Consider the following 13,953-nt stretch of genomic DNA (forward strand, 5'->3'; position numbering starts at 1 on the left):
CCTAGAAAAATGATTTCAGGATAGCACAAGGATTAAGAGGTATGGGCTTTGCAATCTGATGTACTGCTGGTTGATCATAGATTGAGTTGGTTGGACATACTACACCGTTTATATGTTTACATAGGTTTTTTTTGTTGCCTGGGGAATTTTAGTTGAGTCCTTTTGCAGGCCAACATTCGGGCGCCCTGTCAGCCACATACGTTTTAAATTAAAGAAAATAACCTCTGCTACTAACAGTGGTAATAAGTGTTTTTATTTATTCCTTAATGTATAAAATACATTTTTAGAAAAGTTCTTTTAATCTCTTTTATCTTATTTAAACAGTGGATTGTTTCCCTTGGCTTACTGTGGCCCAATCCTTGTTCCATGTGGCCCAGAGGTAAATACATCAGTATCTTTCAATGTTACAAATGAAAATAAAACCAAACACATTTTAGTTATTTCTGCTGCCATATACTATTTTTATGGCATCTGAAAGCAGCTGCCTGCTCTTTAAGCCCAAGGGTGATATCCTCAGCTGGTATAAATCAGCAAGAGTCCCATTGAAGTCAATAATCGATGCCAATTTACAGCAGCTGAGGATCTGGTTCCAACTCTATATTACAGCTGTATGATGCCTTTTTGATAAAACACCTGGACTAGTGCCCAGTACTCTGATTGTTAATTAGTAGGTCAGTACCTTTTCCCTTGCCACATGCTATGGACTTAGCAGATTTCAACTAGCCAGACAAATGTTGATGTGGTAAATTAATTTTAATATTTTCATACAAAGAAACGCTAAATTGTCTAGAGTATGCTACATTCCTGCCTGGACTGTAGCAAAGTGATCTGACTACTGGCCAATAGTTTGTATACTGAAGAAAGAAGGCAGTGATTAAGTAATTCTCCATCCCTGGAATGTCCTACCAACAATCACTTGAAATGAAAAGATCTATAGACAGAAATATTTGCATTGGTATCTGTAGTGCTGCTTATCCAACAAGAAGAGATTACTCTGGTAACTCATATAGGTACAGCAATTACATGTTAACAATTTATTAATTAAACCTTATTGGTATCATATTCCCAGTCTAAAAGAATACATCATTAAAATAATTAATAGCACAACTACAGCGGCTTGAAATTGCAATTATTCTTTGGTTCATAGTCCCCTCCTCTAACAATCTATAGATGCAATGTTAGGTGCGTGTAATTTGAATGCTGCAGCTGTGTTTGGAATTTGGGGTCGGGGTAACCGTGTACATTAAAGCTGAATGGTAATGGGAGTCCCACTGTGGAGTGGATGACATTAGTATGAACAGCAGGCACTTGTTCATTAGGCTTCGGCCTACCATTGCTATGAGTATCACATGAATTAATAAACTGTCATTTAAGAGTAACTGCCAAACATTTTATCTGAATATCATGCTGGCTCTTCTGTGGAGATGAAGAGATGAAAGAGCTTGGGAAAGGGAATCTCTGTTTAAAAGAAAACACAGTAGGTGTATTAGCTTCAAAAACCTTATTGGCCACGGTTGTGGAAAGCAACTCAAAGACATGGGATTCCCCGGACTTCACAAATTGTCAGTGGCTGCATGTTATCACAGCCTGTTGACTAGAAGAACATATTCCCCCCTCCTCCCCCCAGCCCCCCGCACAGCTAATTCCATTTTGCTAATGGGCTCATTCCATTTTTAAACATGGCCATGTTTCAGAGAACACAGACAGGTATTCATCCACTCTGAGCAGGGATCAGAAAGGAGCAATAGAGACTAATTGGGGCTGCTTACGTGGGCAGGAGAAAGCGACAACTGCTAAGGGCTATGATAAGGGAGACTCTAATGAAAAGTGATCAACCAATACAGACTGCTTTTAAAAATGCAGATGAGTGAATGTAAAGAAAGACACTTGCAACCTGAGCATCGCAATTACAATGGAACAAATTCATATTCCAGTGCTCAGCTTCAGGAGCTGGTCACTAGATCCTCCACTAGATCCACTGGATCCTCCCCAGTAGGCTGTGCAGTCTTGTCTCTGAGACTGCTTCAGCGTATTCTCTTCTGTTCAGGCTTTCACACCATACTCATCCCTGCAGAAGGCACTTCTAATATCATGGTGAGGGGCTATGCCTGAAGAGCCTTACTAGATTAGGAGGACACACAGTGATGTAGCTCCCCTACCTCAGCTGTCATGTATCTGCTTGGGAACACGCTCAGCAACTGCAGCTGAGCACTGAAATGAGGTGTGACTGGACCCATACAGCTCGGGGCCCAAGCATCTTTATATTCAGAATCAACATGTTTTTAAAAGAAATGTTGACTGGATGATCACTTACCATTAGGGTCTCCTTTATGTTAACCCTTTCCATTATGAGGAAAGGATAAAATACAATGGGCATGTTTTGCCTGGAGAAAAGAAGACGGAGGAGGTGGTGGGGAAAACCTGTTAACAGTCTTCTAATATGTTTAAGGGCTGTTATGAAGAGGACGGTGATCAATGGTTTCCCATGTCCAGGACAATAAGTGATGGGCTTAATCTGCAGCAAAGGAGATTTAGGTTAGATATTAGAAAAAACGTTCTAACTATAAGAGTAGTTAAATTCTGGAACAGACTTCCAAGAGAGGTTGTGGAATCCCCATCACTGGAAGTTTTAAAGAACAGCTGGACAAACTCTTGTCAGCGATGGCCTTGGGTTACTTAGTCCTGCCTCAGCACAGGGGGTTGGACTTGATGACCTCTCAACAGGTCTCTTCCAGCCCCACATTTCTATGATTCTAGGATTTATCTATTGGTTGCATTCCCATTTGTGTGAATTGCAGGTTTTCCTTCATGCGGATCAGACAAAGTCACCACTGAATAGACTTGTGTAGCTGGTTATCTTATAACTGATTTCTCTTCCATGCACCTCCAGTTTGGGAGAAAGTAACATTTACCAATGATTTCTAGCGTACTTGAACTTGGGACTCTGATCCTATTGGGATCCAGGAAGTGGGCGGGCAGAAGCCCGCCCACTGCTAAAGGGTCCCCCCTGCCTAAGGGGGAATCCACAGGACCTGGAAGCCAAGTGATTTCGGGGGACAACTAATAAAATAACAGGAACAGGAGTGCGGTCAAAGGGTCAAACAAAGGGAACCTGATGGGGACACCAAGCAGAGAGCCCCAGACAGCGCCCACTGCTCCTCGAAGATGGCAAGGGAGTCAGTGGACGCTGCCCAGAGGAACTCTGCCCGGATGCATGAACGGATGGAGGATCAGAAATAGGCCCCACAGTCACAAGAGTCTCCTTTGGTCAACCTCCTCTCCCTGGTTTTATAGATGGCCATTTTAGCCAGGGTCAGGAGGACGTTGACCAGGACGTCCCGTGGTTTTGTGGGGCCATGGATAGGGAGCGCATAGATAAGGAGGTGAGGGGAAAAGTGTAGCCAGAAACGTAACAAAATATTTGTGAGGAGCCAGAATAGGGGCTGCAACCTGGCGCACTCCAAGCAAACGTGCGCCAGGGTCTCCCTCACGCCGCAGACTCTGATACTTGGCATGCTGATCATTCCCACTCTGAAAAGCATTTTTGGTGATCCTAACATATGGTAAAAAAAAAAAAAACCCACTGTGTGCAAATTGAAAGTCGTGTGTAATTTGCAAGAGTTCTAACAGACTGCAAATAATTGATTAGGACAGAAAATATATAACCAGAATACTGAGTTGATAGCTTAGCCTTTTTAAGTACAGTATAAAAATATAGATTGAATCAAAGCCAATTGCAGAGCATTACACACAGAATAATAATATATATATATATATACACACACACACACACACACACACACGCCTTGAATCATAATTATAGAACATTTCCAGGACCTGAAAAGGTATTTTCTGGGTTGAAATAGAGTTTTCGGTTTGAAAATAATTTTTAAAAGGGAAAAAAACCCACATTTTTCTTCTTTAAATGAGCATCGAATTTTCTCTAAATGGCCTCCATTGAAGCCGTTGCCTTGCCTGCTTGAGGTTGTGATTTCAGTTCAAGTATACGCACAATCGTGGTCAATCCATAAAAGCGAGTGCTTAAGGCAGAATAGTTTCTGAAAAAAATATGCTCCAATTTACTTTTGTAAGCAGGCAGTAAACACAGAAATTATACTTTGCAGAAAGGGCCATTGTAGGAGAGAACCACGGAAGGTCACCTCTCCTACTGTGTTATTCATGCCTTTCCTTATTTCCCCCCGCCCTTTGTCCCTGTATCTGAATTGAGTGGCCCAAGACTTTCATCATCTCTGATTTAAGAAAGAAACAGAAAGAAAACGATCTGGCTCATATGCAACAAGGGACATTAAGCCAGAAGGAGACATTCAACTTTCAGAGAGGCTGAGGAAACAGGTTGTTTTGATGGCTCAAAAATTAGATTGGTCAGGCATTTTAAATGAACAACTGGAGTGTTTTATGATCAGATTATGCTTCAGTTTCAGTGGGGGTTGGTTACCTTTTAGCAGCCGAACTGGCAGTCTGGAGCTGCCCAGGGTTTTGGCTAGTTGTGAGGGTGGATTGTTAGCGCCCTCTGTCTTTGTGTGATCACCTTGCATTTATCCCATTTTTGGCCCAGAAAGCTAACGGTGAGAATAATGAGAAGACTTTCAAAAAACGGGAGAAATGAAAGCCAGCCATGTATTTACTGAACTCTAACATAATGGAAGGCACACACAAATATGGGAGGGTAGGTCTGAACATTTCCTGCAGCTCCACTATGACATCATTGCCTTGGTCCATTTCTTAATGTTATAAAATAATTTTGAATGCATTTAGGAAAAGCTCAGCCACCTCCTCTGCTGCTACAGAGGGTCACCTGGCAGCAGAACCAGCATGGTTCTGCTAGACAGGGACACGGGCATTCCCATCATGGAGCGGACACTGCGTGGCTGGACCCAGCAGGGGTGAGGGGCAGGAGGTAGTACAGCACGGACAATCCAACACCACATAGGTCCTCCTGTCTCTCTCCATCCCCATAGGGATCTGCACAAAGGTCCAGGTAGGGTATTTCAACCTCTGAACTGAACTCATTTCCATGCAGCAGCTCCTTGGTTCTTCCGCATAGGTGGCGGGTATAACAGGGCAGTGCAGGCTAAGCCTCCCTGGAGGGAGCTGCAGCCACTGGATGCAGGTTGAATAGTTCTCTGCTATTTCAGCTCTGGGTTCTCACCCATTCCTCCCAGAGTGCCCAAATGCTGACATGCATAATATTCTAATATGCAAAGCACCTTAATCCTGACCTGCAGCAAGTCCAAATTCTATTGCTAGGCCCGACATAGCTCTGCCAATGTATCTTAATTCTGCCTGAAATTCCACTAGCCATTCTCAGTCGGACCTTGGTTTCTAATTTTCTTAGATTGTGGGCTGGGTTTCGGATACAAGCAATGTACATTAGACTGAGATCACCCAGGCTTCATTTTATTTGTGGAGTTATCAGGATTTGAACTCATTTCTTCAGGCATGGAAGGCTAGAGCATCCAGAAATACTGACAGTGTCTGGTTCTGATATTTTTGGTAGGGCTAGAGCTTGAAAACATGTCTGCTTCATGGCCTACATTATGTTCAGAGATATCATGACTTAGATTTATCACTTCTTGCAGTTGTGACAATATTTGACCCATTGCAGAGCAATGTAATTGTGCTAATATGATGCTGATGAGGCCAGTGGTTCATCAGGAGTTGAATTATCACAATACAGGTGATTTTTCAGTGGCTAAATCAGAAACCCAACTGAGTTAAAGTGGTTGAGTTCACTCAGCCTCATTTAAAACTCAGCCTAAAAGCGCTATTATTTTAACAAGTTGCCATTGTTAATGTCATCATGTCCTTTTCAGAAAAACTGTTGTCCTAATTTGAAACAAGTGCTTCCTTTAGGGCTAATTAAGCTGACGAATAACACTTTAAAGAACGAGCACAGTGAAGCTGGGGGCTCTGGAGAGGGCTGATTCTAGCTGCTCACAGCTGGGAGAATTATTTGCATCCCTTCCGCATGAGGATATGGAATGAGAGAAAAACAACATGAAATCATCTCCATAATAAACTTATTCTAAACAAGGTAATTCATAATTTGATGGTACACATGTACACACGAGTTTGTCATGGACATTGGCTAAGCTACCACCCAAACTACAAATCAAAGTTTACAGGAAATAGAGAAACCGATTCCCTGTGACATAGTAAGCAAACCTATTTGTATTCATTCACCCCTTCAAGTTTAGGCAATGTTCCCTCAAAACCAGACTGGCGATAGATGAACCTCAAAAGGTTTATAGATCTGGTTTGGATGCTTATTGGACCTGAGGCTCTGTATGGATCAGTGTGTTTCAGTGGACAAGGCCCAGGACAGGGAGTCAGAAGCCCTGGCAGCTATCTCAGCTCAGCCTCTGCTGTGTGACTGTGGAGACGTCACGTCACTTCTCTCTGCCTCAGTTTCCCCATCCATAAAATCAGAATTTTGCTAGCTGCCCGCCTCTGTAAAGCAGGAATGAAAAAACATTTTCTTAACTCTGTCTGACCCTGACACGTGCCATATGAAAGGCTTCTTACATTGATGTAGAGTAGGTATTATTATAATACCATCCTCACTCTGTTCACCTGGTGAAGAGCCAGGCACAATGTTGCACTGTGTTAACAGAATTATGATAATCATGGGGATAATACTACTTACCCCATACTGGTAAAGTGAAGTACACTTAATAATTAAAGATTGCTAAATAATTTGAGGGACCTTAGTGGAAAGGTGCTTCTAGGAGATGTTGCAAAGTGCTCTGAAGCCAACAAAGAGACTCCCATTAACACCAACAGACTTTGGATCATGCCCTAGAAGTACACTTCTCTATTATTCATCCTGTAATTTCTTTCTCTTTTGTTGATCAGCATTACAGAGGTTCTGGTCAAAAGCCTCATACCTGGATGTTCCTGTAAATCAAGCCAGTGAGCATCCGCATATTGTCATTGTCTCTTTAAACAGATAATGATGATTCAAGCAAACATCCGTACATGAAAGCAGCCATAAATGAAATATTCACATGGGAATTTCAATTCCTGAATAACAGTCCTCACTGTTGAAAGCTATGAAGGGAGTTGTGGCACAGGGGCCTATTGGTGGTTCACACCTAATATACTGTTGTCATAACCAGTCTCTAAAAGGTGTCATATAAGGTATCACATATAAACTGGTAACACACTGGTCCTGAAAATCATTGTGTGGTATATGTACAGGGAGTGTACACAGAGTTATAAATATGAGCTAGAATTATGTTCTTAAAATGTGTTTAGCAAGCAGTGAATAAGCCCAGTCTGCCCTAGGCAAAGGAATGTGTAGTTGCTTGTCTGACCAGCCTGGTGGTAAGAGACAATGAAGGTACATTTACATAAAAGGTTAACAAAGCCACCAGCCGAGTGGGGGAGATAGCCTCTTGACTATCAGATTGGGGTGGAGGAGACTGCAAAATGGTGTCATTCACTGGCAGACACAGCAAGCTGAGCCCCCAGGAGGGCCTCCTGCCTCCTGAAGCAAGATATAAACTTCAGATATCTTTGGAAGATACAGTAAAAGCTTTGTTATCTGGCATGTTGGGGGAATGGAGAGTGCCAGTTAGCCAAAAATTCCGGTTAACTAAGAGTTATACTTACCAGTGAATTACCAATTTTCAAAGAATTAGAATATTATAAAATGAACAAACATTCCTATTCTTGCCATTTTCAAAACATGTAAAAATGTGTTTTCATGTCAACACAACTCTCTTACGCTTCTCTCCATTGCTTTTTGCTGGTATTTTGGATGCCATAATTGTAGGCTGGCATTGATATTTTATGATAAACACAGGGCAATACAATGAGAGGTAAACCAACCGATCACAATGGCAGATACAAACAGAAAGAACAGCATTCTGCTCTTCTCAGCTAACTTGAGTGTAGTCCAACTGCTCTCGGAATACTTGGGTCCTGAATAGCTTCGGTATCGGTCCCGGTTAGCTTCTGCATTGGTCCTGGTTACTAGATTGAAGATTCGTATTGGGAGATATCAGGAATGCCAGTTTTTAGAGCTTTCAGGATGTTAAAGTGCTGGATAACACAGCTTTTACTGTATAAACAAGGACAGAAAGCCATCTTGGTGTCCATCACTAAAGGGGCCAGAACTCTTGAAATCACAGAATGTTGGATCCTTCAACCAAGGGAGTTGAAATCTCTCGGAAGTAAGATTAGGTGAGAAACCTGCTTAGGCAAAGATTGTAACTTGCTGAAATTAAGTTTTAATCTCAGGAGCATATATTTTTTTTTACTTTTGTTTGCTTGTAACCCTGTCTAATGTAATTCCTTATACTTGGCATCACTTACACCTATGACTTTTTGTTTCATAGACTTATTTTACTTTTAATCTAAACTAACACAGTGCTGTGACTGAAATAAAAGTGTTTGTCCAACTCCATTAAATTAATGAGCTGCTGTTTTCTGTCTCTTTAAAGGAGCAGTGAACTCGATAACTTTTGTGAGTGCTCCAGGAGAGGGTTGGACGCTACCAGGAAGATGGTTTTGGGGAAAATCCACAGTGGTGGGTCACCCTGAAAAATGTAATGGGCAGTGGAAGCCAGGATGTGACCTGAATGTTTGTCTGCTGGCATCTGGGCTGTGAGCCACAGCAACGTAACGTTTAAGGCACCCAGAGTTACAGTGCAGGTGACAACCCCCAGCTGGCCTGGGTTGGACCTCAAAGCATCAGAGAAGCACTGTTTGCAAGGGCTGCTACAGACACTGAAATAATGAATGTGAGAGCTGTGGGATGAGACAAAGACATTAAAGTTTTAAATTCCCAATTTTCTTTGGTAGGATCTGGGTAATGCTCTGTAGCTGGCAGCTTTGGGATATCCTTATCCTTATTCCATGGGCAGCAGCAATGAGCAATCACAGCTGGTGTTCTAACAGTTCATGGGACTCTTGTGGATTTCACATGGCCCATTACACCCTTAAATCACATATATTTAGATTTGCATATCGAGCTTTTTGACAGCCTGGATAGCCTCATGGGAACACGGTAAGGATAAAGTAGTGTCATATTACATATTTTTTTCTTTTTCCATAATGGAAGTAAAGACTATTATTAGATCAACAAGACATCAAGTAAGTAATAATATTTCAAATACACACTAATTTGCATAATGCTTTGAATGCTACATTTCCATAATTTGCTACACTTCCCCCTCCCACTCTTCTTACTTAATGCTGCTTGTTTGAGGCAGTAGCCCAGAGCTCATGATCATTTGTTCATGCTGGAGAAATTAACTAATGCAGAGAAGAAAAAACTACAGTGATTTCATAGCGATTCAGCAGTTGTAGCCTTAAAATCTAGGTGACTCTGCTGGACTGAAACTACCAGCTGCTGTCCTGTGTGTTCCAGAACATTGCCATCTTCTTTAAATTACTCTTAGCTTGTAAGTTATTTTATCCTGTGCATTTCTAATTTATGTGCCTATTCAATAGACCCATCAGAGCCCCGGGAAAACTCCATCTGGCAATCAAGCTCTCTTCTTTTAACACAGCTCATCAAGGTCACTAAGCTCACAAACCTGCTGTTACTACTTTGAACTAACTCTTACTCCTGTACTTGCATTGATGCTGTCCTATCTCAGGCTGCCATTCAGCTGTTCCCACAAGTACGAGGAAATCTCATGCTTTTTTCTTTAAGATCTTGGAAAACATATTGAGAATCATACTTTTATACAAATCATGGTTGTGTTCCTGCAGACACTTACTACTGAGCATAGTACTTGCCACCCTGAATAGTCCCATTGAAGTCGATAGAGCTAATCATTATAATAAGTATTATGCCGACCGGCAGGAGTCTGCTGGACTGAGGATACTCATTGTAGTAAGCACTATGCCCGATATCCTGGAGTGAACTCATACTCAAGATTCAAAATGGGCACAAATTGCAATTTAAAATACATCAATGAACAAACCACTGCAGGGTATCACTGGGGATCTAAATCACTGCTAAATAAGTATGACATGTTATCATAGTCATTCAGGAACTCCCTCTTACAGCACATCGTATAGCTCATCCTATGGAAAATACTAATGGGAAACCAAAATCATTGTTCCACATGGGAGTCATTGGATCATAAAATAGCTGTGGGAGGCTTTGCTAGAAGATAAAAAGAAATGCAGTATGAAACTTGCAATTCATCCTCCCCTCTGCACTGTGCCAGAGAAGAATTACCTTGTTACCTGCCTATCTGCATAGTATCTTAGCCACAGATTCAGGAAAACACTTTAACGCCTGTTTAAATTTAAGCCTCTGCTTAAATTCCATGGAAGTCCTTAAGTTCCTTTGAAATTGCTTTCCTGAATCAGAGCCCTTAAAGATTACACAAAAGGATTATAATAAACAAATATAGATCCAGTCATCTGTGCTCATGTGCACAGAATGAGAGCTGAACAAATAATGAATTCAACTCAGTTGGCCTCTTTGCCCGCTCATGAAATGCCAGCAAACAGATCATGATATCCTCTTTTTGCTTTATGCACTGATCGCATATTTAAAATTCAACCTGTGTAACTTAGTTTTCATTTGTCTAAGAGTCACATGGCAAGGTTTGTCTTTCATAGCTGGAAATCAGTGTCAACATTTCAAGCTGTGAATTCTTCTGAATACAAATTTAAGACCTGATATCTATAAATACTTGTGTGTGCAACTTTGGTTTTCACTTTCCATTACTATTTTTGCCAGTAAGATTTACTCAAACCTTGACAGAGTACACACAAGAGGCATGAGCATGGACAAAGTGAATTTATTTAAATATTCAAACACATATTCATGAACTTTTTATTCTGGATTCCCCCTCCTTTACTAGAAATATTCATATGCCTAGTATTGGTAAAAGAACAAAAATAAGTGACAGCTCTATGCCACATCCTGGTGTTAATGGGTCAACATGTTTTCTGTAAGTGACCATCCTGGAAAGGAAACTGCAGCCTCTGACACAGTTAGAATATCACATTCAGATGATTCTTGAGAACAGACAACTATGGATTAGATGAAGATCCAGGCTTTTCACTCAACTTCACACCTCTGTTAATTACTGCCTGTATTTCCAAAGTCTCGCAACTCAGTTGATTGCTGGCCCCTGCCCAGCTGATGAGTTGACAGTCATACACAGGGTTGAAACCCTTGGCCCCCACTGACGTCAACGGGAGTTGCCAGGATTTACAGTGGGGCCAGGATTTCACACACGGTGTAGCCTTCCAATCCTCAGTGAGTTCAGGTATAATCTCAGACACTGTAAAATAATTCCATTCAACTGTTTATAGCATAAGTGCTAGAAGTAGGGGTGTTGCTGCACGCCCCGGCTTGAAGGGGTTTCCATCATGTACAGGGTTTACTGTTTGGTTCAATGGCCTTCAGCACCCCCGCTATAAACATTGTTCCAGCGCCCCTGGTTTATAGTGTCTGTGGTAGTATGTAAAAATAAAAAATAATTAGGAAGGCCCAATCCAGAGTAGAGCAAAGCACCCCTGAAAGATTCTGAATGCCCTCAAGTCATATACCTCCCAGGAGATGGTCAGACCCTCAGTGGATCAGGCCTTTAAGTAATTAGCTAGAAAAATATTACAAGATATTAAACATCTTTGACATTTATTCACTTTCATATTCCTCATCTTCACAGTTGCATGTTTTGCAATAATCTGTAATAATCCCTGTGTATCTAAACAGCTGCTACCCTTAAACCTTGACCTGCATATAGCATTGCTTCTTAACTCTAATTAGAGATGGCCTTGAGCTGCAAAATGCAGATCCAGTTTTCAAACCTTTTCTCCTTCCCACTGTTGCTGTGTTCCGAAGTCTTTGGAACTGGGATTTTGGTGCTGGCTGGGAAACTCAAATTCACTTCTGGATTTAGATTCTATTTCCCAACCAGCCCCAAAGATTGGTAGTATTAGGATTCAGGGGTGGACCTATCTCTAATACTGATGTATTATTCTACCTTTGCTTGTTTAATTTATTTCCCTCCTAGCCTCTTATCTAATTTTATATTATTATTGTCTTTGTATCCTTAAATTTATTATTTTTGTTATTTATATAGCATGGTGAGTGTAAACAAATTTAATTATGTTGTTTACATGAGCTAACCTGATAGACTAATGGGGAAATCAAGTATTTCACTCCTGCAGTTGGCACAAATGCAATTTCCTTTCTCACTCACATTAATCCAAAGTGTTTGTGCAAGGTGCCAGACCGATAGCACTGGAGTTCAAAGTCTTTCTTTATCCAAATAATAGGTACATCTTGAGCAGCAGCAACATAAGCGTCTCCTCATTTACCCCCACATCCACGTGGTTCAGTTCTGATCTGGAGACATCAGGTAAAGGGGTCAAATAGTAAAGATCAGTTTAAGGTATTCCAAAACCTAGGGGAAACTTGGGTTGCACCATGACCAGCAAACATGATATTTTAACTTTGTGGATGCAAGATGTTAAGGGGTTTTTCAAATCATATTAGCCAAGTCGATCTTAAAAAGCCCTTTTTTTGTCTTCTAGACTGACTCCCGGTTCTCTGCTTGGGCGATGTTGGCAGAAGCCTCCAAAAAAGTAAATTCCAGAGTTCACAGCCCACGTAGAAGAATGGGGCAATAGACACACCTTTAAGGTATTGTTTTAGGCTGTCTGCAGACTCAGGCAGATGTTGCCACATCGGTCGTGATTGTGGGGCTGAGTCAAGTTTTCAAGCCTTTTCTGCACCAAAAGGGCTTGAACCATTAAAAAAACAACAAAAGTCTAGATTGTAATGTCATCATGTGGATTCATAAGCACTGATTCTTGCCACATGACTATTGTGCCCATACTGTAATCCAGCCATGCAAGCAGTGTGTTCTGCTTTCGGATGTACATCTATGATCTTAACTGCCATGTGGGGGTTTTTGGGGAGATTCTAAATGCTTCTGCTCCATACCTATTAGTTTGTCTAACCAACGTTCTATCCTAGGGATTGCACACTAAACAAGAACAAGAGAAAGAGAGAAGGAAATCAAAAACATTGGAAAGAAGGTACAGAGAATTGCAGACAAAACAAAACAAGAAAGGAAATATCAATAAGAGGAAACAGCCAGAGCAACTATCCAAGAATGCAGAACAAAGAGAAAGCAAACAGAGCAAACAATACAGCCATCCCCCTCAAACCTAGGAAGACAGATGTTAAAGAAGAAAGAACACATCAGAATGTTAACCAAAACGCAAAGCCACAAAACAGGAACAGGCAGAGAAAAAAAATACATTATACTCTCTGCTTAATAAAAGTATGAAGGAAGATCCGTTCCTGCTGGAGCAGATGGGTCTAAAGTTGTTCTCTGTCAGCAGAAATGTCATGGGCTCCATTGTGCCTGCAAGGCACAGATCCATGCACAAAGGAGCAGCACCAGAACCAGCTCCAGGAGGCATTGTGTCGGATGCAGCAGGTACATGCCTTTGAACGCAGAGGGATTGGAGCTACTGTGCTACTCCCAAAGAAGGTTCCCTCTCCTCCCTCCCTGACCCTCTCTGTTGGCTGTTAGAGAGGGGACAGGATCATGGCCTGGCCCCTCACCATTCTGAAGAGCAGTGTAGCTCTGAGCAGCTTTTTATATTTCAATGAGCTGTGTGTGTCTCATATCTAGAGGCCTGATTCAGAGCCCACTGAAGACAATGGAAATTCTCCCATTGACTTCATTAGGCTTTGAATCAGAACCTAGGGGACATGATTTTTAAAGGCATTTAGGTACCTAATGGTGCAGATATATTCACCCGTTGGGATTTTCAAAAGCACCTAGATGCCTAACTCCTATTGATTTCAAAATCCCACTAGGCATCTATCTGCATGTTAGACACCTAAACACCTAAACACCTTGGGCCCTCCATGTCAAAATATGCATTCAGGTGCCTATCTTTAGGCACCCAACCTTAGAAATGTTGGCCATTATG

The 13,953-nt window shown here is 41.5% G+C and overlaps 1 long non-coding RNA gene across 1 annotated transcript in view; it reads left to right on the plus strand.

The window, feature by feature from the left end:
* The window catches only part of LOC141992758 (uncharacterized), a 52,057-nt gene extending 38,741 nt beyond the window's left edge, over nt 1-13,316 (plus strand). The window contains exons 2-3 of the long non-coding RNA XR_012640642.1: nt 12,538-12,646; nt 12,983-13,316. This is a non-coding gene — a long non-coding RNA (uncharacterized LOC141992758). The remainder of the gene's footprint in view (nt 1-12,537; nt 12,647-12,982) is intronic.
* The last annotated feature ends 637 nt before the right edge of the window (nt 13,317-13,953 follow it).

The sequence above is a fragment of the Natator depressus genome, chromosome 8 (genome assembly GCF_965152275.1).
Source record: "Natator depressus isolate rNatDep1 chromosome 8, rNatDep2.hap1, whole genome shotgun sequence".
In the NCBI taxonomy this organism is placed as follows: domain Eukaryota; kingdom Metazoa; phylum Chordata; order Testudines; family Cheloniidae; genus Natator; species Natator depressus.